A 26,456-nucleotide genomic window follows, 5' to 3' on the forward strand; every position below is an offset into this window, starting at 1 on the left:
CACCGCTGCGCGGCGTCGATTTGACGAAAAACATGGCCATAGTGAGGGGTGTGGGTAGAACTAACCTGCCGACAGCTGTGTTGTCCAAGATTTTCCCGGCAGATTTTCCAAGGAAATGTCAGCACTGTTCTGTGTGAAGTCAGCCCAGGACGCGCACTAAGACACAGTAGCCTAGCACACAGGAGTTCGATGAGAACTTTATATGGGGGAGGAGGGTTCCGCCCTCTTTTCCTTCTCACAAATGCGCTACCAAAGGTACGGTTTCGAGAGGGTTTCGAACCCCCAAACCCCCACTCTGGCTACGTCACTGCTAACACATCATCTTGTTTACTTTTCTTTTTTTTTCACTGCATCCTGCGGTTCTCTCACCTATATTTTCCTTGCATTATTTTCCCCAAGGAAATCATACGCTAAGCAAAATGTACGAATTCCATCAGCATCAACCTCTGACTTATATATTTGATGCATTCACGCATTTATTGTCCGCTAAGAAACACCTTCCTATAATTCCATCCTTTGACTCATTCCTATAGGAGTGTCTTTTATGCTCAACTGAAATGCTCGAACGTTTTGGGTCCTGAAAGGGAGAAGTATCGCTCACTGCACATTGCGCAAAGCACTGCATGGATCCTGTATGCATGAGTGGTGACAGCCCCTAATTTCACCGCAGTCGTAATGCGCTTCGATACCCCATTTTCAAACTATCCGATATAGTAGTTTGATCACGAATGTTAGCAGAACGCCCGTACGCCCGCAGCGTCGCTGCATGTGCAGGCACTGCTTCAATTCAAATTCGGAATGATTTACACGTAAGGGGAGTCGGTCTATTTGTGTGGCGACATACTGCACGTGCCGCAAGGGTAGGACTGCGGATGCTTTCGACCACGTGGGCTTCTTTTCACGTGCGCCTGAAATCTCCGACACACACGGTGTTGGAAGCAATGTGTACCTCCCCCACATTGCTACCGTCCCTGTTCGCCGCGCAGGGGCCACGATTGGATCGAGCAGAAACGCATGAACGATCAGTTCCCGTAGCTCAGCGGCACGCGTTATCGAACGTATATTTTACACTCAAAATGCTTTTGTTAGTATATTTTAGTACTCAGTACTTTGGTGGCAAGGTATCTGTACTCTATTTCACTTTTTTTTCAGTATTTCCTACTCTGTACTTTAACTACTTTTCTTTTTTATCTCGTGTTTTATCTCGTTTTGCATTAAAGGTCGCTCAGTAAATACTTATCGAAAGAGAGAGAAAGAGAATGAGGTGGCAGTGTTTCTCTACAAATAACGTACGAAAGGAACAAAAAGGCGAAGCAGAGCGGAAACTGTAAGTTCTTGAAGTCATTTAGTCTGATTGATATCCTGTGGGTCTATATTCCCATTCTAATTGTTGCCGTCAGATATATATTAGTCCCGTACTTCTATGGCTACGTCGTGATATTTGCTCAGGCTGGCCTCTGTCAATTGACATTTCTCCCATAGTCTCTTTTTTTTTGGAGGTCTTCAGTTTCTCATTTATTTGTCCTTAAGTCTGCGTTCCTCTATATTGGATTTCACAAAGTCTGCGGTTCGAAATTGTTTTTTTTTATTTATTATTATTATATCATCATTGCTCTCGGCAGCTGCGACAGCCCGATTTATATTCGTTACCGCGCATCTATAGTACACAAGCTATGGCAAAGGGCTGCGAGAGTATGACATCCCGAAGGTATTTGACAATCTCCCGCCTGATTTCTTAAATGTTACATCCATGCGTATAGTGTCAAAGCCATGTTGCATCAGCTTAGATTCGATGGTTATGATTAATTAGTGGTCTGCCAATCTTTTCTTGCATAGCCTATGGCTTTCTTTCTTTCTCTTTTCTTGGCAACATCACTGTTAAGTAAATAATCTCTGTACGTTATGCATATTTTGCTTTTGATGTTTCTTGGTATCTCTTTTGATGAGTTTTATGAGTGTGTCCGCCTTAGGTCTGTCTGTACGAGTCCACAAGCCTTCTACGCTTAGGATGGCCACTTCTGGACTTACAGGCTGGTATACAGTGTGTTCAAAATTAAGCTTTCACTAGCACTTTATAAATAGGCGAACAAAAGAAAACTGGTGGTACTTTTTCTGTTCCTTGAGTAAGAAACAGGTGCTACATAATTCGCAGCACCTGTTTCTAACACAAATGGCGTAAAGTTATCATCCAGTTTCCTGTCATAGCTGTGTTTGCGTAGCGCTCGTGAAAGCTTAATTTTGAACACCCTGTATACATGTATATATTTGTAAGTACTGTATTGTCTACGTGCGTCAATACCAATGCTTTGGCTGCTTTTGGGCACGTTAATAAAGATTATTATTATTATTATTACTATCATTATTATTATTATTATTATTATTATTATTATTATTATTATTATTATTATTATTATTATTATTATTATTGTTATTGTTATTGATGTCTGTGTATATTTTCGAGAGAAGTAGCCCGTCCTTACCCCGTCGGGACGAACTTGACATGTTCCTCTCTCCTCTACTCTAATCTAATGCAAGACATTATGAAGGTGGAAAAACCACAAAGGTGACACAGAAGAAGAAAAGCGTGGTTGTGTCGTTCTGTTTAGTTTTCGTGCTCAACTTCTGGCTTTCCTCGTTCTGGATCTTGTCCAGCAGCTTGACTACGTTCGTGCTGCTTTATAAGCGAAGTGGTCTTCTTCTTCTCCATGCTGAAACGCCTAAACCCATTTGCCTGCTGGCTTACATGTGTAATGTTCTTAATACGTGAGAAGTAACCCTCGTCCCGAAGCTACGGCAGGATACAGCAGCTCAACATTGCTTAGTCTACGAAAGCAGTCAAATCCGCAGTGTCAAACGGCAAGCTGCAGTGAACCCCCGGGAGGTGCTACAGGCAGCCCGTCATTTACTTTTGAAAGCGACATACGGTACTTCGTCGGGCAAAGTTATACCCCTGTCACATTGGCTAACTTAATGTCATTTTCGTGAAGTGCGCTCCAACCAAGCGAATGTCACTCTCACTTACGCGCTTCCTATGGCAATTACGACAGATAAGACCAAACGGCGGCAAAATTTTTAAGTGTGCACCACCAATACCTTCCTGAGAATGTTTTTATTTCATTTAGAAACACTACCTGCAAACCTTCTTCCAACAACATAAAACAAATTGGCCTCAAACATGTGCCACAATAAAAATAGCCGCCACCGAATCGCCGAGACCGCGAAGTTTTCACAGGCTGTTAACGACGGTAATGACATGTTTGTTTGTTTGTTTTTGGCACAATGTGACAATGTACTTAAATCAAATAAACGCGCTGTTAAACATACTTGCTAAAAAATATTGTTGTGATGGGGCCCCTCGCTTTTTCTCAATATTTTTTACATGTACCACAAAGCCTGCCGTCGAGTCTATGCACTCGGTTCGCCGAAGAGAAGTGAAGTGAGTTTGGGGGCGCTCACTAAATCCTTAGTGCACTTTCTGCCGAGCGCCGTGTGACAGCATACGAATGGCACGAACTGAAAGTGTCACTCGTTGAAAGTGACACTGACTTAGTCCGTGTGGCAGTGGTATTACTTCTTCAAACACACCTCTCACGTGACAAGGCACCCAACGTACCCCAACATTTCGAGTCGCCGTAAAAACTCCCCCGACACGAAGCGTTCCCTCCGTGCTGCCATTGTTAACAATGCCCTCCTTACGGCCACCTCCAATACAACAGCCACCTGACAAGCATAATCTAACATCTCCAAAGCGTTCCCTAGAACTCCAAACGTTGACCGTTTACCTCCAACCAAAATTACTTTCTCTCTTTTCTTCTTTTTTTTTCCCCCCGCAGTGGATGAGTGCGCGAAACACGTACTGGCGTCCAGGCAGAACGCGAGGGTTGCCGGAAGTATGTCATCGGACGTCCTTGACTCTGTGGCACACAGGAAGACTTGTAGGGCAACGCCATTCTCTCCCCAACTAGGTCTCCGAGGGGTCGTTCGCGAGAAGGGCCCTTCTACGCAAATGGACCACGATGGAAGAAAGAGGTTGGAATGGGCCCCAGAAAAGGGGCCCCCTTAGCAGAAAAGTGGGACCCGTCTTGTTGTCGACGATCCTCTTGCGTGTCATTTTCTTTTATAATGTATACGCGCTTGTATGTCTGCGGCATTTGTGACTGTGTACGCGGTTGCAATGCGTTACATAGCGGCTCAGCGTGCGCCAATGAAGTTATATTGTAAGGCGTTTGAAATGTCCGTCAAGGATAGATGCGGCGCTTTACAGAAAATATCACCCACATATGTACGTAGACTGCTAAATTAATATATACAGGGTGTTTCGTTAAATCCCCGGGCTAAATAATTCGCGAACGGATACACCAATCGAAGACATTTCATTTTTACAAGTATCTGTCCGGTACGACCTACAAGCTGCTCACCTTGTGAATGAGTGGGAGTCTTCATTATTAAAATAAAAATACAAATGAGTTTTGTAAAAAAAAAACATAACTTCTGAAGCAGCGCGCCGTCGGCTTTCAAATGGGTACAACCACTTTTGGGACCTTCAGTGGACACCTTTTAGAGAAAAATCTGCCACCGAAGCGGGTCACTTGTTGCAGTAATTAACTGATTTCGGTTTACATAGTTTTGTCGCGGCTGGTAGCATCGAAGTGCAAAAGCACGTAATTAATTGGTGTAAGGACATAATTCATTGGCGGATAAGGGAGTGGAAGAGCGTCCTTCTGCGCTTCACGGCGACTAGCCCCGACAAAAATATGTAAACCGAAACCAATGAATTACTGCAACAAGTGACCCGCTTCGGTGGCAGATTTTTCTCTAAAAGGTCTCCACTGAAAGTCCCAAAAGGGGGTAGTACCCATTTTAATGCCGACGACGCCCTGCTTTAGAAATTATGTTTTTCACGAAACTCATTTGAATTTTTATTTAAATAATGACTGCCTCCCACTCATTCACACGGGCGCAGCTTGTAGGTGGTATCGGGCAGATACTTGTAAAGTTCTTCGATTGGGGCACCCGTTCGCGAATTATTTAGCCCAGGGATTTAACTGCAACACTCTGTATACACTTTTCTAGTCTGGTTGCTGCACGATTCGTCGTGTGATGAGTTGAATCTCTCCCTATTATTTTTTCACCAACATCAACACGAACATCAACACCTCATTTATCATCATCGAAGTAAATAATAATAATTGGACGTCGAATTTATCCGTAAGGTGACTCCGTCTGCACTTGTGTGGCAACATGTTGCACATACCGCAGAGTATGCGGATAATTTCGACTACCTGGGCGTCGACCATCATCGAAGTGATGTTGTTGTTGAGGTTACATACCTCTGCACATAACTCTATACGTGCGTGCGATGTAAGAATGGGTGTATGAATGAATGCCTGTCACGTGAAACATCGTACCTCCGAGAAGCCTTAGTACCCTTCGTTCAAATGTGCCACTGGAAAAGTTCGAGAGCGCTCTGATAGAAAAATGGTTGCGAAAGAGAGTCACGATAAGACATTTTCTATGGTCGACGAAAAACGCATAAAAACGAGGACTGTTTTTTTTTTTTTTGTTAAGCTCATTTTTGTACGCGCTTTTCTTGCCCTCCTCATACTTTCTGGTTTTTGTTTTGTATCTTTGCCAACACTTCGCGCGCTTTTACTATACTTTCAGCGTCTTCTACACGAGTTTGCATAAAAGTTCATTCACTGACGACACCCCAGGGAAGGACCTTGCACATGATTTCCATCTTGGTGGGAGCGTTCCAACTCTGTAAGAGGGAAGGAGAGGATGGATATGTTTTATTTTTTTTTATTTTTTTAAGAAAAGAAACAGGTAAGGTTAGACAGGCAAAGAGCCGGCTTGCTATTCAAAAAAAAAAAAAAAAGAACCAAGAGAAAGAAAAAGCGACAGTGACAACAACAACGTGAGAATGTTGCAGGCAGTTCATAAGTCCTGAGCCTCTGCGTAATTGTTATGAGCCTCTGAGTTCATGCGTAATTGAAACGCTTTCAAGAAATGAAGCAGCAGACCCCTGATGGGTGGACCCCAGCTCCAATGTTTGTAAATAAATAGATATTTTCTCTCTCTCTCTCTCTCTCTCTCTCTCTCTCTCGGGGGGAGGGGGAGGGGGCAACATGAGTGTCCACTCGATACTGCCGTGTATACGTTAGCTGGTGAGGAGGTTGGGGTGTTGGAAAAATGCGTCACGACCTTAGAAGTCACGAGCTTCGAAAGGGCGCGACCGCCAACATGATTGATTGATTTGTAAAAGAAATAAATGGAGACGCCAACATGATTTGCGTCTGGCATACTTACGTTTCGTCGTTTTTTTGTTCGCTGACATGCGCCCTTTAGAAACCTAGTAATCTCGAAAATATCAAAATTATAACCATATATAGCAAAAACGTTGTTTAACCGTGAACCTCTTATTCTAAAATGCGTTGCCCCAAACCTTTCCTCCACTTCGTTGCACGATTTTCATAATTTTTTTTCTATATATAAAACTACAGTGGAAACTACACGGTAAAATATGGATAAAAAGGAGCACACTGCATTACAGAAACACAATTACTGGATGCTTCGCGTCTCATTCCGACGATTTGCAAAAAAAAAAAAAAAAAAAAAACTCGTAACTCGTCTTGCCAACCACACGCGAACATGCCGCGCTTGTCAGACCATCCATCCTGCAAACGAGACGAAATCCATCAATTGAGGTTCCTCCCCCTCTGCAGTTTATTGACCAATTTTGGCTGTCAACAGCATTCCCCCTGGTAACCTACTGGTTGGGCTCCCGAACCACACCTGTTACCCGGGAAGACGATCTTGCCCCCCTCCTCCATTTTTCTTTCTTTCATCGCCAGCATGCTGTTAAGTGTATAGGGCAGAATGGCGCTATGCATTCTTATTACAAGAAACTAGGTGATTCTGGAAGCACTTCGAGAAGCAGCGTGAACGGACGAGCTAGATTACGCTCTCTGTGATGCAGTCGGGGGTGGGATGCGGAACGCTCAGGTGGGAATGTTCCATAAGCTGGCACAGATGGCGCTCTGGGTTAATCTAACTTTGAAATATTCCTGCGTCTCATAAAACTTAAGGGAGTCACTGAGTGCCGGCACCTGCACTCCTAGAAATGGACTTCACCGCATAGCACGCTCCTAGCCAACCATCACGTCGAATGATATTGTTATCTGCCCTAATTTGCTGAAAACGGGAGGCGTACGCCATTTTCGTGACAATTATGATCAGCATAAGTGTCACAAAAAAGGCGTACGCCTACCGTTTTGAACAAATCAGGGCGCATGGCGATATCATTCGAGTTAATGGTTGGCTAGGAGCGTGCTATGCGGTGAAGTTCATTTTTAAGAGTGTGAATTTTGAATGTGTCTGTGCCTACACTCCTCAAAATGAACTTTACCAGATAGCACGCTCCTAGCCAACCATGAATAACTCGAATGACTCCCGAATGACTCGGAGCCTACACTGTTAAAACAGAACTTCACCACATAGCACGCTCCTAGCCAACCATCATACCGAATGATATCATTCCGTGTCATGATTTGTTCAAAACAGGGGCCTATCTGGGACAGATTATCTTGTCCCAGATAGGCGCCTCCTCCCATTTTCAACAAATCAGTGCACAGAATGATATAATTCGGAATGATGGTTGGCTAGGAGCGTGCTATGTGGTGAAGTTCTGTTTTAACAGTGTACTTTGTACCAGTATCCCGTACATAATGAGTACAACATAGGCTCCGCCTCCCATTTTCAACAAATCGGGGGCGAGAACGTGGTCAATCGGGATTCGGGATGATGCTTGGCTAGGAGCGTGCTATGTGGTGAAGTTCTTTTTTTTTTTTTTTGATTGGGTGTTAGCGCCGCGAAGCAACTGTGACAGACGGAGAGAGGATAGCAGGAAGGAGTGGGGGACAGTGGGGTTAGTATGCGTCCTGGGCCGACTTCAGGGGGAACTGTGCCGACATTCGTCTGGAAAGTCTTCGGAAAACCCAGGGAAAACCTCAGACAGCACAGCCGGCGGTAGGATTCGAACCCACCACCTCCCAGTCTTCAGCACGACCTTGGTTACCACCAACGAGCGGACGCCTTAGCCCACTCGGCCATGCCGCTGGTGTGGTGAAGTTCGTTTTTAAGAGTGTAGATGGAGCTTGCCTCAGCCTCATGCGTTTCTGTAGCATAAAATGAGCCAGGCAAGGAAATCAGTAAAAAAGTGTTGAACTTTTGGCGAGTTTGTGATTCATTTCAAAAATCGTTAAGGCCGTAGTTCTGGGACGATCAAAAAAGACGCACACTAATGAAAAGAGGAGTTTCGGTTGTCTTTTGTGTGCGTTTCCTGTGCTTCGCACAGCACTGGAGGTTTTAACGGTTTTTAAGGGGAAAATCATTGTAGCAGTGCTTCTAATTTAGCCTGCATTCCTTTTCGACGTATATTGCTGTGAAGCACAGTAATTTCACGACCTCAATTTTTCGCGAATTGCGCAAGTATTTGTGGCCACAACATTTCGCAAATTCTAGAATTCGTGGCTCACTCGGCTTACTTCATGATAAGCCCAGATTATCCCGTGGCACATTTTCTAAAAGCGCACATTCACACATGTACATATAATTGCATTGCATTGCATGGTTGTGTGAATGCCGTGAATGAAGTAATCTGTCCGATATCACCTACAAACTGTGCACCGTGGAGCCGCTCATTATTTAAATAAAAATTCAAATGAGTGTCGTGAGAAAACATCACTTCTAAAGCAGGGCACCGTCCACATTAAAATGCGTATTACCGCTATTGGGACCTTCAGGTGACACCTTTTAGAGAAAAAATCTGCCACCAAAGAGGGTCATTTGTTGCAGTAATTAATTAGTTCCGGTTTACATATCTTTGTCGCGGCCGGTCGCAGTGAAACACAAAAGGACGCTCTTCCACTTCCTTATCCACCAACGAATTATGTCCTTAAACCAATGAATTACGTCCTTTTGTGTCGCACGGCAAATTGAATGTCATTCCCAGCGAATGGCATTCGTTCCGTGTCTAACGATGACACCAAATGGCAATACATGCGAATCATATTCGCAAAGCGAATGACTTCGTGGAACTCATTCGCCTTTCCCTCTGGCACCGACTGCGTACCCTCGCAGTATACAGAAGTAGCAAAAACAACAATATAATCCCTTTGAAGAAACTAAACACGAACGAAAAGTTGTAAACCAATATTTTATCACGAATTTGTTAACTTTTGACACGACTGAAGGAATGCCCTTAGCCACTGTCTTTTTTTTTTCTTTCTTTCTTTTTTTGCAAAATAATATAATGATTATGTAGCTAGTTTCGAGAAAAAGAAGTAAAAATACCACTAATGTACCTGTATAATGCTTCATATGCTGGGCCTTGGTGCCTTAATTACCGACAGTGACATTGTGTTTCTTCGTGTAGCTGTATGCAATACATGCGAATGACATTCGGTGCGACTGTCATTCGCTGGGAATGCCGTTCAGTTAGCCGTCTGACTAGGGTAGAAGTCCCCCCGTGTTATGTTGAGCATTCGCACGGTGCCGGAATATCGGGAGTGTGGCGTTCTGGGCACTTCGCAGACGACACTTAGCAGACATCGTCGGCGTCTTTTCCTGTCGTCTGCTACGGAATATATCGTGGCTGCGTCGTTTAGCAGTGCGCGCGTGGAGGCACGACGTTGAGCGCTCGTGATCACGTGACAGCAGAAAGCTGTGCCGTTTTTCGCATATTCCGCTGGCGTACTCTCGGAAATGGCGTACTCGCTCGTGTGAACACACGAACGGTACCTTTTATTCGGCGAGGAGAAATTTTCGCACTTTACGACATCTGGATCCCGCCAGAGAAAATGGAGCATTTTGAAAATAATTTTTCGTGCTTTGTTCATTAACCAATCGGAACTTACTCTCTGGACACCCTATAATTACCCAAAAGTGGGACACTTCTGGGGGGCTTCTTTGTGCGCACTACTGAGATGGCAGAAAAAGATTATGAGAAGAACGATTAAGAAGTTCCAACACCCCGTATCTCGGTGTGTAAGATGAAGTGATATCTTATTCACCGAGTTTGAAAACCGGCGTGCACGTTTGTTTTGAGGATATTCATTTAGGCTATCTAGAAAGAGAGAATTAGGGCCTATCAGGCAAATCATTGGTAGTCGTCGCGTTAGGCAGTGTGGCTGGGGGCAGCATCGACTCTGTCTCCGCCGCAAAGCAGCTGTGGCTATGGATGGTGTTGGGTCGCGGAGAGGGGGAGAGAGGGCAGGAGGGCGGATTGGGACTCGGGTGGTTAATGTGCGACTTAGGCTGACTTCAGTAAGAATAGACCTCTCCGTCTTTGTAAACAAATGACGTCATAGTGTTCGACAGCGCCACCAATGGGCCTTTTCCGCGTAAGCGTATGCGCATGCGCAGCCACGTGCGGCCGGCTGCCATGTTCATTGGGGGAGATGATCGGTTTCAAGGTTACGTGGACGTTTGAGATTGGCATTTGACAACGCTTTGTACTAGTAATGGCTGCAATAAAGCTTTCACCCTTTCTGCATTCTTCTTTCAATCTTCTCTACATTCACACGCAACGTGCCAGTCCGAAAAGCGTCCCCATGTTTATTGGGGAAAAGATACGACGTTCGACATTCCGCCGCCAGGGGCGACGCAAATATGGAAATGGTCCATTTGGTATTACGCTCGAAGCCAGGTGCGAACAAGGTCGCGTCCGAAAGACACAGTCTTGAGGGGATTACGATGGTCCCTGAAAGGGACGCGACCTTCGGTCCTACTTTTCTTTCGATAGAAGGCAGCGAACAAGTGCCCATTCGTGAAACACGGCTCTCCCCTTCCTATTCGTTTCGGTTTCAGTCTGTCTACCAACGTCATGATGGCGTTTCTCGGGTAGAGGTCTATTGGGAATACCAGGAAGATTGGATTCGATTGGATTCAAAGGAAAAATCCGCATATTCATGGAGACGAATGTGGAGCTGGCTATTCTAGAAACTTTGACCTTAGACCAACTCGAAGCATGGGACTTAAAGATCTTCGGTTGAAGAGTGACAGTTGAATAAAAAGCACCAGCACTGGAATTATCTGTGGGACATCGACTGATATTAGTTAATAGTTAGTTAATAGTGATATTAGTTAAGTAACGAAATGTACTTCTCCCTGATTACAAAGAACTGACGTGAGATTGTACAACAGCGTCGCCTACTTGGTAGACTGGAACTACTATAGTAGGAAACCAATAAGCGGCAAGAAAGTCACAACAAATATAGCATTTGATATTCTAAGAATTTTGTGTCATTTGTTACATATTGTTAGTTGTATGGCCTTGTTCTGCTCCAGTATACCTGTAGCCCTACGTTTTGGGCAGCCCATTGTCAAGATGGCTGCCGGGCTTTTCCATGTTCCAGGACCGCAGGAGTATGCGTTTCCTATGGGGTACACCAGGTATTTCTCTACAAAGCAAGCGCGAACTAAGCCGACTAACAAACCACATTCCGCGCTTGTTCGTGAAGACACCGAAGCGATTGAAAATGTGTTGTTTTGGTTTCACTATGTCTACCAACGTCATCATTACGTCACAGTGACGTTTCTTTGGTACAGATATATTGCCTCATGATGCTTAACTGTTAAGCTTTATGGGTGAGGCTTAAGAGGCAATATATGTTCCCTACTTTACTACGCTGATCAAAATCCTGCTTTATTTACGTTGCAGAAACCTGCACATCTGAATGTGCCGTCGAGACTATACAGGGTGTTCAAAATTAAGCTATCACGAGCGCTACGCAAACACAGCGATGACAGGAAACCGGATGAGAACTTTACGCTACTTGTGTAAGAAACAGGTGCTGCCAATTATGTAGCACCTATTTCTTACTTAAGGAACAGGAAAATAGCGGCCAGTTTTCTTTTGTTCGCCTATTTATAAAGTGCTAGTGAAAGCTTACTTTTGAACACCCTGTATTACAAAAAACCGCAAATATTTGGAAATCGTTACGTCACGGATTCATGAAATTTACAAGCTAGAGCAATCTAGCATCACTGTTGCGAATCCATCCTCGGGTTTATCCGCAGTCTATCCAGTGCAGTCTATATTTAATGCAGTCTATACCCAGATTTGACGTGGCTGAAGCTAGCTCCCTTGTAGTCGTGACATCTTCCACTGTTATTGAGACCTGCAACAGTTCGACAGTTCTGCTGTTCTCTTTTTATTCTTCCTTCAGATACAGGAATACAGAACTTGCATTGACGGCACTAGTAAGCTGCCACATTTGCAGACGGGGCAGTTAGTCCCGCGCTATGAATGAATGGCATTTCCTGTGAACGGCTTTGAAACTGAATACCATTCATTCATTCGTGCTGCGTCAAGACATACGGCGAAAACTAACTGTCATTTGACAACGATGGCAACGGATATCAGTAAAGTATTAGGGCCGCATTACAGTAAAGTATGTTTTCGTCCATTTCGTGTTGCTTTCGTCTTTTCAAAAACGGTGCGGAAGCGAAATCTTCAGCCATGGCTGCAGGTCAGGAGGTGCAGGATGTCGGATCTGCAGCACGTTGAATAAATAAATATGACCGACATGAAACTCGAGCGCAGAAGCTGACAGCAGTGTTAATATAGAACCTCACCACACAACACCGCATCACTTTATTACTGTTTGACGTCGCTGTTTGACGTTGCGTTTTTTGTTTTTCTTTGCGTGTTTTTTTTTCAGCACTTCAACCATCGATAGTATGCGTATGCAGGTCGTCCCACAACAGGGCAGAATCTCCAGAGCTCAATAAGCGAATGTAATTTCAGTTCAATGCCATTATGTGTGTCGCATGTGGCAGCGAATGAATGACATTCAGTGTGAATGGCATTCACTGGAAATGAAATTAAATCCTCATGTGAGAGGAGTATGGGACCCCAGTTGCCGTTGGCTGAATTCTATCCCTAGGAGGGATGCCAGCAGCTTGGTGCTATGGTATGCAAGTTCCTCAGATTCGTCGTCATCCGTGGTGGACGTTGAATACGGTGTGTCGTGTTCTGAGATTGCAGCACACGCTAAAAAAATATTTCACGCGGGCAGAATGGACCCACGAGCCGAAAACTGTAACGTCGCTCAGGAAAATAGCTGTCCTGTGAGGTAAAATTATTATTTTTCTTGCCGATGTTATCAAACAATACATTCCACGTAAATTTCGTTCATATTAGTTAACGTTAAAGGAGCAAGGAACGGACATTTAAGAATGCTCAAAGCAATGTTTCATTATATAGGGGATACTCTCAGCAGACGCCAGGCATAATATTTTCGCAGTGCGATGTATTATCCCTATGGGATGAAGTTTTCAAAACTGCCCGGAGAAAGCAGTCGCCCTGTCTGATCTCCGCATGACGTCAGTAAATTTGTGGGGCATCAGGCACGCTTGGGGGAGCAGTCGTAAACTCTCATTGGCCACTGAAAATTCGTCTGCTATACTGCTACTGCCACCGTGCTTCGGTCGCGCAGTTTGCGTCGCGAGGCCCTTCATTGGCACTCCAATCGGGACTGTGTACGTCACGAAATGACAGCGACTTCCACCGTTCACTTGAACGCTCTGTGAAGGAGTGCAGGGCTTGTAGAGGGTGTACAGATCAAAGTCATCACACGCGCGCGCGTGCGCGATACAATCTTACGCGCGCAGCGTTCCTGCACAAGAACCCATATTATTTGTTGCACAACATGACGCATCCAAAAATAAAAAATACGGAGAAGAGTTTCACTGTTCCTTTAAAGGGAGACTCCGCACCAAAAACGTGTTGAGGTAACAGTGCGACATCAATCCGCACCGTATGATTTTTGTGTCTGTGTGTCTGTGCCCAAGTGGCACAGACAATTAGAAAAGGAATCTTCTCTTTTGAGTGATTAGGCGCTCCTCCACGGAAAAGCAGTCCAGCAACATTGGGCTTCACCGCACCGGTATTCCTCGTGTACGTCTTTCGGTATGTTTAGCTTTGACCGCTGGTGAATATTTTTGAACGAAATCGAGGAAGCAGGTGAGTGGTCATCCATGTGGCACGAAGAAGTAACAAAGCGCGTGAACGAAAAACAGCCCGACGTCACGCAGGGTACAGGAGGTAGGAGAGGGAAGCCTCAGAAGTTTCGGTTTCGTTTTGAGCTTCCCGGCTCTTTTGCAATTAACGACTTCCCGACTACCAAACCAACTTTATTTCCGATTTCGGAAGAATGCATCGAACTTATTTACACGGCCATTATAGTATCTTCGGATTGTCCCGGAGTCTCCCTTTAAGATTTGTTGAGGTATGACGAATGGGTATGCGTTCAGTCCTGTACCAACATGCAGGCGAGCTGTAGAAAGGCATTCAGAGATGACAACATTGTTACTTTGAAAGCGAATAAAACGAGAAAGGATAGCACATCATCAAATTATATTTGTCTTTAAAGAGGCACTGAAGTGCAAAACTAAGACACGAATGTGCCGCGTTGTTCGTGACTGATGAGTAGGGTTCCGCGTTTTCAGTTTGAATCGAAGAACACCGGGTAAATTTTTCTTCGTTCGGTTTTAACCGAAAAACACCGAATACAGAAGGACATTCCAGGACATGACAGGGGTAAGTTGCTGCACATGCCCAGCAGGTTGTTGATGCAGATCAGAAAACCGTACAGAAATATGACGGCTGTGAAAAATGTATGTTTACTTTTCTTTAGCCATAAAACCCTACCGCAGCGAACAACGCTATGTTGAATGAGCGTCATGCGGAAATTACATTGTCATTTCTATTCGCCGATAACTGTCGGGTAAGCCATGTACACGCGAGGAAAAACATCGAAAAACGCCGATTTCGGAAAAATCAATAAACACCGAAAAACATACGCCGAATCCTCCCGAAAATAAAAAACGAAAACGCGGAACCCTACTAATGAGCGAAAGAAACCGCAAAGTAAGCTTTCCTTTCCCTTTATTTCTCAGGAAGACCGACAGCGCGGAGAGGGTCCCCATTGGTCTCCTCAAACAACTTGCCCAATCATCGCCGGAGGTACCGTTTGAGGAGACCGATCCGGAGCTGCCCGGCAATGTGGCTCTTCTCAAGAGGCAGAGGGAGAGGGAAAACGTAACACTGCGGTTTCTTTCGCGCACAAAACGCGAACGACGCATGAATCCTGAACCGATGAATCCTGTTCTTTTCGCACTGGTATCAAGGTAACGGCGTCTTTCATTCCGCAAGGAGAAATTTTCGCACCCAAGTGCTCCTATGAATTCACATCATTGAGTAACGTCATAGCGATGCAGTGGCGCTGCGGTCGTCTGTGGTGGGCAAAATCGCGCAATCATCGAGTCACTGGGTGCTTTCGGTTGTTATTAAAGCCATGCCGCGGATTGATTCAACTATTGTATGGCTACGCGGTACAGAAAGGCCAACTATGCCGTACACATCATGCAGCTTCCCACTCCCTTTCGCCCACCAGCGACGGCTGCTCTATGCACATGCGCAGATGCGCCCTCTTGTCTACAAATTGAAGTGGGTCTATAAGACATGGAGATCCCACAGAAAAACACAACATTTTGGAACAGATTTTTCTTGCTTTCTTCGTTAAAGGGAGACTTCGCAAGTATTCAAAAAAAATTACGTGAACATCATACCGAACACGAACCACACCCTCGATACCGAATACAACATTCGCATTCATTTTGCGCGAGTAATTAATTCGTAAATGATGGCAATAGCAAACCGAAACCGAAATGCGAAGAGCAGAAAAGAGAGCTCCATACTACGGCGGTTCGTCCGTGCGGAGGCTACCCTGATGTCACCCAGCATTGTAGTCTGCTTCCAGGCCTGCATTCGTTCTCCCTTGCCGGATGCCGGATGATGTCAGCAGTGTTGCTTTCAGCGCCCTCTCGCTTCACAGAGGCGAAGTGCTCGCTTCCGAATAATTCGTTTCAGTAAAATCTGCGTAATTTTGGACAGAGATATTTCATACATATGTTCCTGACATCCCAAATATTGCGGATATACCACAACGTTTGTGGTGATTTTGTTGCGGAGTCCCACCTTAACCAATTCAAACTTACCTTCTGGATACCCTATAATGACCTACGGATGAGTCCTGTTCCTTTCGTGTGTGTGTCAAGGTAACGGCCACCTTTCATTCTACGAGAAGATGCACTTTAGTGGCCCTTTAACTTGAGGTTAACCGTTTCTGTTGAATGGAATAGGCGCGTTAGCGCAAGTGTGCATTTGTTTATTTTATTAGTTTTGCGTTATTGCTACGGCGTTTCTCCTTTAACTTTCTGGGGTGCTCAGCCTCGACGAGGTTAACAGACGTAACCATGAAAACGCAATGAACATCACCCTAATCTTTCAAAGAAACAATGCGTGACCGCGAGAGGACCATTGAGGAAGCTCACTTCTCAAGGAGTCCACAGGCATGCCTGCCGGAAGTCACGATCATAAAAACTATTCGCCTTTCATCTCCGTTTCGTACGGTGTTCAAAAAAACGAAACAACTAAACAACTAAACAACCGAAAGGACATTTTCTCTCTTTTTATTTGTTTGTTCGAATCCTTCAAGGATTTGTTCCACGATCGACAGCGCGTTTCCAGTGTTTACGCTTATCTTGTCCTCTTGGTCCTCAAACTTACCAAGAGGCATGTCGTCTGTTTTGATGCGGAAGGTGACACTTTCTGACGACAGTCGTAAGGATGAGACTTTTTTAGGGATAGATCTTTCTCCCGGAAATATCAATTAAAGAACTGATCGTACAGGTCAGTGTCCGCGAACAGGAGTGGTCAGCTATATCCACCAACATTTTTCTGAACTGTCCTCTGCTTTGTGGATGCTGCACCCGTAGAACAGAAACAGGTCGATTGATTGATCATACGATTAAAATAAAAACAGAACAGAAACCATCATCCCTCCATTGATTGAAAATCCAAAATGGGAGGCGTACGCCTCCCATTTTGTGACAATTAACGTACCTGCGTATCTGTCATAAAGCGAGGGGATGTCGAAACCGGCTTGCCGTTGTTGGCCACCGAGAACGTTGTCACTGGATATGATGGATGGCTAGCAGCGTGCTATAGGTGGCGAAGATATTGACCTATCAGATTCATCTATACGACCAGTCAACACACCTAACAAGTTAAAATTACCGTTTGGAGCCGTCAGAGTCGGCGGGCTAGCTTGGTAGAGTTCATAGCCCCTTTAAAGAAGCACAAAGGTGACCATTCTCTCTCTCTGCTGAGTGTTCTACAACGAATGAAATGAGGTTCTGCGAAAGAACGACGAGTGTAGGCAATGCCACCTAGACGTAGAAAGCCTGCTCATTGCCGCCTTTAGCTCCTTCACCACGTGGACATTTCAAGTCAGAATTCGTCTCCTACTGCGAATCGCCGTTTTCCCAATTCAAGAGCTCGGAAATGATTGCAGCTAACTTGGAACCTGTAGATCTGATTCTGTAGACAAATAGTGCAACACGCATTCCAGGATTATCGGTCCTGAGAAAGATATGGCACCGTTTTGCGCTTTATTTTAAAGTTTTCCAATTTAGTACGCGGGGATGTTCAACCACCACTCGCAGACGACGGTGGTTCGTCTCCACGGCTACGACGGCTGAAAGCACGTCCGTGATTGGCTACGGCCGTTGAAAACACGATCCTGATTGGCTCACTCTTAGTTATTACGCAGTAGCCATAAGCGGCACGTGAGCAGAGAAGAAGGAAGAAAGAGAAAAGGCACGGGGACCTCTCTGGCGCCGCGCGGGGATCGTGTCGGCCGTCCGTGTTTACCGCACCGACTGTTTTTTTTTTTTTTGTAAATTTTATTTTGTAGTGACAATACAACGCAGAGCGAAAATATTTTCCATGGTGACTCCTGATGAACAGCTTGACGAATGAAGCGGGGTTCCCAGCCACGTTAAATGTCACCTCGTTGCTCCTAACCTCATCTAGCTCAAACTCATCTAACCTACTCGAGCAAAACTTAATTTGTTTGCAATACTTTTCGTTCATCAATTCATTGAATGCCTACAGTCATCGCAATCTACATTTCTGCTATTGTCTCTCAACGTCTCTAATTTAGTTGGCAGATATTCACGTGTAACTGAGTAGGTTAATACATTACTCCAAGTCGATGTAATTGAATAAATACTTACTACGTGAACAGATTACTTAAATAACTTGAATTAAATTACATGAACCTGAATTGAGTACGGACCACCAGGAGATCAAGCCTGAAGCCACCACACACATGATAACGCAACCCAACTATTTCGTATTCAGTAAATAGTAACAATAATAAATGAAACAAAAAACAGCACTTAGTTTACTGTGATGAGGGGGAGTTTCATCGAAGAAACAATGCCCTACTCCATTGCTCGCAGTAAATTGGTAAAAATATAATTGTGGTACCTTACAGTGCACTGTAAGAACAGAACATCACCAGATAGCACGCTCTTAGCCAATCAGCACCCCGAATGACATCGTTCTGGCCCGTGATTGGTTAAAAACGGAGGACGTACGCCGCGCTTTCCTCAAATCTTGAGTTATATAAAGGTACCATTCTGTGCAATGGATGGTCTTTACCGTATACTATGTGATGAAGTTATGTTTTTAGAGTGTGAGGACAGGAGCCCTGTGAGTGTCCGGAAAAGGCTGAGCTGTGCTTTTAGAACATGGCGTTGGTCAGCTAGATTTGACCATGGACCAAGCAATTTCGCTATAGGGCTGTTCGGCTCGGCCAGAGGGCGCTCCCGTTTACGGCAGTCAGCGCCAGTTGCGGCGATTGTGCTAAGTTTTCCAAAGTGGCGTGTTCTCTCATCACACACATGGTATGTGCTGTGTCAGAATGACCAAGTTGCGTTGCACTTTTAACAGGGCGAAAACGACCGAGGATTGTTTCCCCATCAAGTCGGAAGAATGGAAAGCGTCAACAGCGGCGCGGAATATTTGCAGAATATTCTCGGACAGGCTCGAAATACGTGTAAAAAGTGACTCCCAGGTGTCGTAGATCTACTAGCTCTGAGCGAAACCTGACTGAAGAATGAAGCCTGGTGTCAAATATTTTACTCACGTTTACGAAGAGGGTGTGAGAGCGTGTAGAGTAATGATTTATTTAATGAATGGAGCGAGCGCTATTAATGTTTGTCAGAAGCCATTGGTCGGCTCTTTTTATGAGCTTTAGATCATTTCTTTTCCCTCTTTGCTTACTCCAAACCAAGCTACCACTTGTCACATATCCGTGACTGTTTCGGAAGAGAGGATGTTGGAGTCAGATCAGAACAGTCATCAGAACAAGAATTTACATGTCTTTGCGACTGAGATTATTGGCTTTGAGACACTTGGCTGTGAATGAGATCTAACTTCAAGGGAGACTTGTCTCGAGTACAATACACCAATGACCAAGGACCAATTGCAACGAGTCCCGGTGGATCCTGCGTAGTATGATCATTTTGCATGCACTCACGACATCTCATACTTCTCCTACGCTTGCCAAACACTCGCTGCCTAGGAATTTGTTCCAACTATATATATTTGTAGAATATGTAAGTAAGAATTAAAAAAAATAAACGCATAAACCACATTACTCGTGATTTTCACATAGTACTATGCAGCCCCAGACATAGGTCTACGTCTGCGACACAATGGCGTAGACACAAGCGAGCTGGTCGACGAAATTCATTATGAAAAAAGCCTGAGCGTGGGGCATGAAGCAGATACGACAACCGAACAGCTCAACTTTATAAGCTTGCAGAACCACACAGCTATCAGCTTGAGTTCGAATGTAGGGGAAAAAAAAACAGATACGATACAGGCACGCTGCGGTGTTCTTTGTGCCGTTTGTGCATTTTGTAACAGTAACTTGGTCCGGGCTTTTATTTTTCCCGTTCGCCGGGCTGTACATTCTCAGATATTGCACGGAAACAGGTGGAAGGTGCACAGCGCATTTAATCGCATTCTTCGCCTGACGAGTGTACTCTGAAACTTTTCCTCTCCGTACCACCAGGGGAGAAAGGCGGCGCTAATGTCGTGGTGCCAAACTCCAGGCGAACGTCCCTATAGTGAGAGGTCGAGATTCTAGCCAATTTAAAGAGACTGCAAGTGTACTCCAGCAAACACATAAAACACCTCTCTGGCCCTGTTGGTTAAAGGGTAAAAGCGATTAAAAAGAGGCACACACGGAGACGTAGAAGTCACGCACGCGTTCACACGAAGCGCGCTCGAAACAACAATTTAATCAACACACGCCGTTGCTTTTATGCACTAGCGAGTGTGCAGAAAGAAAGTACAATTGCTTTCTTGCTGCTTTTTTTTTGTGTGTGTTTTTTTTTTATTACTGCTGCAGAAATAAAAGTATGGCATAGAGTTCCGCAGCTGTGGAAGAGGTTTGATGCGAAAGGCGACGTCCTTCCACTAGGCCTTCGGACGTGATGACGAATGCCGAGGCGGACTAGCCATTTCGAGATGCGCCATCGGTGTATGCTGCGGCAGAGGAAGAAAACTTAGCGTCTACCAGAGCATAAAAATGGGCTCGAAGGACTTGAGGGGGATCGTGATCTCTGCGGTCCTGGAGGTCCGGAAGACGTGCGAAGGTGGGTGGCACAGTCATAGACCAGGGGGCGTTCGGCTGTGTGGCGACCTCAGGTATGAAGCCAGTGAGAGCCTGGCGTGTCCTCTGCGGTACGCGATAGAAATCACTTTCAGGACAGTATCGAATTTTCCTGAGGAGCGGGTGGCGGGGAATGTGCGCACGCAAACGTAGGAAGTGTCGAGCCGTTTCCTGCTCACGCAGGACCTCCACCGGGAGTTCATCAGCTTCAGCTAGGACTTGCCGTGTTTCGGCCATTCTTGGAACTCCAATGCAGCGACGAAGGCTTCGGGCAAACAGGGTTCGAATGGTATTTAACGACGTTGTAGAAACCCTGTGCAATATTGGAATGCTGTATAGCACAGTCGCCCTCACCAAAGCCGCGTGAACGGCTAGAAGGGAGCGTTGATCACAGCCGCATCCTAAGCCAGAAAGATGTTGAATTGCAAGAAGCCATCGCTGCACTTTGGTTCGCAAGGCATAAAGAGAGCTTCGGGCATTGCACAGAACCATCACAGTATCCTTTGCGCAAGCAAAGGCGATAGCGTACGATGCGCTAAAACTGACTAGTGCATAAAAGCGCACGCGTGTGTTCATTCAGTCGTTGTCACAAGTGCGCTTCGTGTGTGTGTGTGTGTGTGTGTGTGTGGAGTGGGTTACGTCGTCGTGTGTGGGTGTATGCGTGCGCACATTTTAGCGCTTCCATGCTTTGAAGTGCCACTCCGGACTCAGAAAACAGCGCTTATTTTATTTAGTCCATGAAAAGAAGGTGCCTCGAGGATTCTATACGCGAAATTTCAATCCTGTTTGCGAACGCTGAGCATTTATGTCAATTTTTTGAAGATCTGCTGAGCCTCCACAAGTTTCGATGACGCGAGGAGCGGGTGACGTAATCATAAGCCCACAAATTGCGACGATGTCACGTTCTGGAGAGGGCACTCGTCTCCTACCAACGACGCCGGCGTCCGGGGAGGGGTCACGTGATGGAGAAGTCATGTGAGGCTGATCGAAAGAGGGGAAAATCGGAGAGATGTCTTCTCCCTCCTTTGTGTTTTCTTGAAGGCCGGAGCGGTTGGAAGATATGTCACGTGGGGCTCCGCTAACGGAATGCAAAAAGCGAGCCCCCTCGGAAGACGCGAAGGGCGACAGCGTTGCCAGATGAGAGCCGGGTGCTCCGTCGGAGCCTAACATGACGTCACAGTTCTCAAAAATAAAAAATAATTTTCTCTAGCTCTCGCGTCACGTAGAGCCAAAATATTTTGCAGGAATGTAAAGTGAGACAAGAAGATTTCACGAACATGACTTTGGTAGGATTCTGAAGACACGAGATTTAGTCCGTAGCGGCACTTCAAGATAACTCTTAAAAATGATGTGTGTGGGGGGGGAATGGCAGGATAGGCTCGCCGTTGTTGGCCACCCAGAAGGGGGCGTCGTCACGGCTATAGCCCAAAAAAGAGAAAGAAAAAGAACGCAAAGCAAAACAAAACACAAAGGAACATACAAATGAACTTCACCGCATAGCACGCTCCTAGCCAACCATCATCTCGAATGATATCGTTATTTGCCCTGATTTGTTGAAAACGGGGCAGATAACGATATCAAATGAGATGATGGTTGGCTAAGAGCGTGCTATGCGGTGAAGTTCATTTTTAAGAGTGTACTCCTGAAAATTTGGTGGTGCGGGCAACGCAGAAGTACTTGTTCCAGATTTTTGGACTCAACACAAGGACGGCAGCTTCGAGAGTCCACTTATCGCCAGCAATAACGTAAATGAGGAGTAAAAGCAGACAAACAAAAACATAAATAGGAAATAACAATAATTGGAAATGTGGTTGGCGTTGCTCTCTGCCCACGGAGTTGTTATAGAGCGAACGAAAATCAACAAGAAAGAATGAAAGAAAAAAGAAAGTATAATTACGACTTGAGCTCGGCACTGGCGGAAACCGGCACAATTTCCCTTTTTTTTCTATACCCCTTTATTTTCATCAATCCGTTCTTCGTTTCGCGTATTTCTCCGCGGATGCCCTTGACGCTGTACCAGACAGAAGGAGCTGCAAAAGAGAAAAATGAAAAAACCTGCCCTGACTTTGAAACGTCAAGCGACTCTGACAGGAAGGCTCACATAGCCTTCCTGATGCCGCTTTTTCCTGTGTCTGCGGCGTCGGTGACGTCGGTTCGCTTTTGTTTCTTTCTTTCGTTCTTTCTCACATATAGACTGTCGTGGTTCAAGAAAACTCTGGAAAGCCAGAGAAAAGGTGTCGAACGCCTCCATGTGAGTTTCATGCAGTGTTGCGCCTACTACGGAAACTAACAGCCCTGTATAGCACGGGTTAATTGATGCTCATGTCACACGCGATGTTTTTGTGTCGTTTTCGTGTTATACACTCAATCCAGCGAATATCACTTTCGCTACGTGCTTGCTACACGGCTTAAATAAGTAAGTGTCACTTACGATGTGTAAGTGTCACTTACGATGATTATTACGATAGATAAGGATAAACCGTGGCAAAAATTTTAGGCGTGCGCCACAATACCTTCCTCAGAATCTGTTTCTTTTATTTAGAAACACTTCCTGTTAATCTTCTCCAAACAAAAGTGGCCGCCCCCGGATCGCCGAGACCGCGAAGTTCTCACAGGCTATTAACGAGAGTAATGACATGTTTTTTTTTTTTTTTTGGCGCCATCTCACGTTGTACTCAAATAAAATAAACACGCTGTTGAAAATACTTGTTTCAAAATATTGTGGTGTCGAGGGCCCTCGCTTTTCCTCAATATTTTTACATGTGCCACAATGCCTGCCGTCGAGGCTATGCACACTTTGTCAGCCGAAGAGAAGCGAAGTGAGTGTGGGGAACTCACAAAATCGTTAGTGCACTTTCTGCCGAGTGTCACTAAAAGCGCACGAATAACAGGTCACTCGCAAGTGTCACTCGCTGAAAGTGACACTAAATTAGTCCGTCTGACAGTGGTATAAGTGTCGTTTTCGTGAAGTGCACTCCTCACGAGCGATTGTCACTTTCACTACATTCCTGCTGCACGGCTGAAGTAAGTGTCACTAAGCGGTGATGGCAATTACGGTAAGGATGGACGGCGGCAAAATTTTTAGTCGTGCGCCACAATGCCTTACTGGGAATGTTATTCTTTGAGTTAGAAACACTTTGTGCAAATCTTCTTCGAACATTAAACAAATTGGCCTCGAACATGTGCAAAAACAAACATGGCTCCTGCCAGATCGCCTAGACTGCGAAGTTTTCACAGGGACACACACAGGCACAGGTTTTCACAGAGTGATGACATGTTTTTTTCGGCACAGTGTCACCCTGTACTAAAATCAAATTAACACGCTGTTAAAAATGCTTGTTTAAAATATTGCAGTAGTCGAAGCCCCTCCCCTTTTCTCAATATTTTTACCTGTACCACAAAGACTGCAGTCAAGGCTACACACTCGGTCCGTCGAAGAGAAGTGAAGTGAGTTTGGGGAACTCAATCGTTAGTGCACTTTCTGCCGAGTGTCACTAAAGGTGCAGTGTGACACCGCGAGAATGACACTATGTATAAGTGTCACTTGGTGAAAGTGACACTAGATTAATCCGTCTGACAGGGGTATAAGTTAAGAAATGCCACTACCTGCTACTTCACTGAAAGGTAGTGCAATAGTAGGACCGCTATACAAAATTCTAAAAAGTATAACTTGATACAAAAAAAAAGTAACGAAAATACTTTTCTGGCTATTTTTCTTCTATATACCGTACCGTCATCGTTAAGGGATCTTGTTGTGCAATGTGTCTAATGACAGTGTACAATTTCAATTCCTTCATTTAGTCAACATGCAACTAAAAAAAACACACCACAACTTTTAGCTAATATATTGATTGTCATCTTTCACATTACGTGCATACACGTCATGTTGCGCAACGCGATCGTTATTGTTGTTCCGCACAACAGTTTTGTGTTCGAAATCGTCGCAGTTCCCAACCTCAAGCTTTTCCCTCTGCTTCCGGTCACCGAATTGACTTTCCCTAAGCAGCACACCAGTGCTGAACCCGTATTGGTCCAATATTGAAACCAATATTGGCAATATTGGTCTAATATGGCAATTGAAACCTTGCCCCATATTGGCCAGCCAGTTCTGCTAATCTCCTGCCACTGTTTCTACTATTGCTCCTATACTGGCAAACTAATTTTTCCAGCCAAGTGTTTTTCAGCTTTAAGGTCAGTGCTGATGAGGCTTCATAGATATGGATCACTGAATTTATTAATGTGTATCATTTTACATGTGCTGGTTGTCAATACGTTCCCAGACAACACAATGACGTCCAGAGGACGTCCTACGGATATACGCGTTTAAATGCAATGTTAGTCTTCAAACATCGCGTAAATGGGATAATCCACCAAAACCTCACTTATAACCTAGCACCACAGTAAACTTTGAAAACAAGAGGGTACGCCTTTTTGTGACAACTATATGGACATATAACTGTAACAGAAAAGGCGTACGCCTCCTGTTTTCAACAAATCGGGGGAGAGAAGGATGTCGTTCGAAATGATGGTTGGTTAGGAGGTGAAGTTACTGCCATTCCGTTTTTAAGTTTGCCGTGAGGCCATTCGAAATAGTCGAGTTACTGAGAAGTATCACAAAAATCCCAAAACGCACAAAAAAATCTTACGAAGTCTGCGAAAATCGTAACATTTCGCCCCCAAGTCGTCCTGTTGTGGTTCCGCCGTCAAAGCCTGCCACGTGTCGCCAGCATTGGCACTGGAAAGCCGCGTACCCGCCGTCACACTCCCTGCTGTGCTGCCGACAAACGAGTGTTACGTTACGTCACCCACTCCATCACAACAAGGTCTTTGCTCTTCGAAGACAACGGCGATACTTTTCAACATTGACAGAGGTGCGTCTCCAAAGCATGTCACGCGATTTTGCGTCGTGCTGTCCTCTACACGACTTGGAGTGACTCAAACTAAGGGATTTCCCCAGGATTTTTTTAGTCAGGAAATAAGTATTGGGGGAGGGGGTTGACACCCATACTCAGCTTGCTACTAGTGCCCTACACATATGAAACGTGGTCACATAGGAAGATTTCAGTGGAGGGGGAGAGGTTATCGGGGTGTTGGAGTGGGGGAGCTGAAAAAATCTCTAGACAAGAAGATTGGACTTGAACAACTTTCTACAGTTAGGGTTATGACAGATGCTTTGTATGTACCAACAATAATCAGTTAACAACAGAACAACGCAGTGAACTGTGTTTAGCGTGTGTTTATTTAGTACGTGTAAGTGTTTAGTCTTTAGTATTATGTACCAGCGGCATGGCCGACCGCTTAAGACGTCCCGGTCGCTGGTGGTAGCCAAGGTCGTGCTGGAGACTAGGAGGTGGTGGGTTCGAATCCCTCCACCGGCTGTGTCGTCTGAGGTGCACAGCGTGCTATGCGGTGAAGTTCTGTTTTTAGAGTGTATGTATGAAGCAGAATCACTATTTCATTTTTTTTTTCTTTTTTTACTCAAGTGCCATGTTGAGATTGTTCTCGTCGTCGTCGTCGTTACCAATACGGTGTTCGCTTTTCCTTCTGCGGCCGACGGCGCGATCTCTGAGCAACTACACTCTTAGAAATGAACTTCACCTCATAGCACGCCACTAGCCAACCAAAATCTCGAATGATATCGTTATCTGCCCTGATTTGTTGAAAACGGAAGGCGTACGCCTTTTCTGTGACAATTATGAACAGCATAAGTGTCACAAAAAGGGCGTACGCCTCCCGTTTTCAACAAATCAGGGCAGATAACGATATCTTTTGAGATGATGGTTGGCTAGGAGCATGCGATGCGGTGAAGTTCATTTTTAAGAGTGTAGGCACTAACAGCTGTTGCTGTAAAAACAG

At 45.1% G+C, this 26,456-nt stretch overlaps 1 long non-coding RNA gene across 1 annotated transcript in view; it reads right to left on the reverse strand.

The window, feature by feature from the left end:
* Nucleotides 1-5,544: 5,544 nt before the first annotated feature.
* The window catches only part of LOC135371454 (uncharacterized), a 30,507-nt gene continuing 9,595 nt past the window's right edge, over nucleotides 5,545-26,456 (reverse strand). The window contains exon 2 of the long non-coding RNA XR_010415617.1: nucleotides 5,545-5,761. This is a non-coding gene — a long non-coding RNA (uncharacterized LOC135371454). The remainder of the gene's footprint in view (nucleotides 5,762-26,456) is intronic.

The sequence above is a fragment of the Ornithodoros turicata genome, chromosome 1 (genome assembly GCF_037126465.1).
Source record: "Ornithodoros turicata isolate Travis chromosome 1, ASM3712646v1, whole genome shotgun sequence".
Taxonomy (NCBI): Eukaryota; Metazoa; Arthropoda; class Arachnida; order Ixodida; family Argasidae; genus Ornithodoros; species Ornithodoros turicata.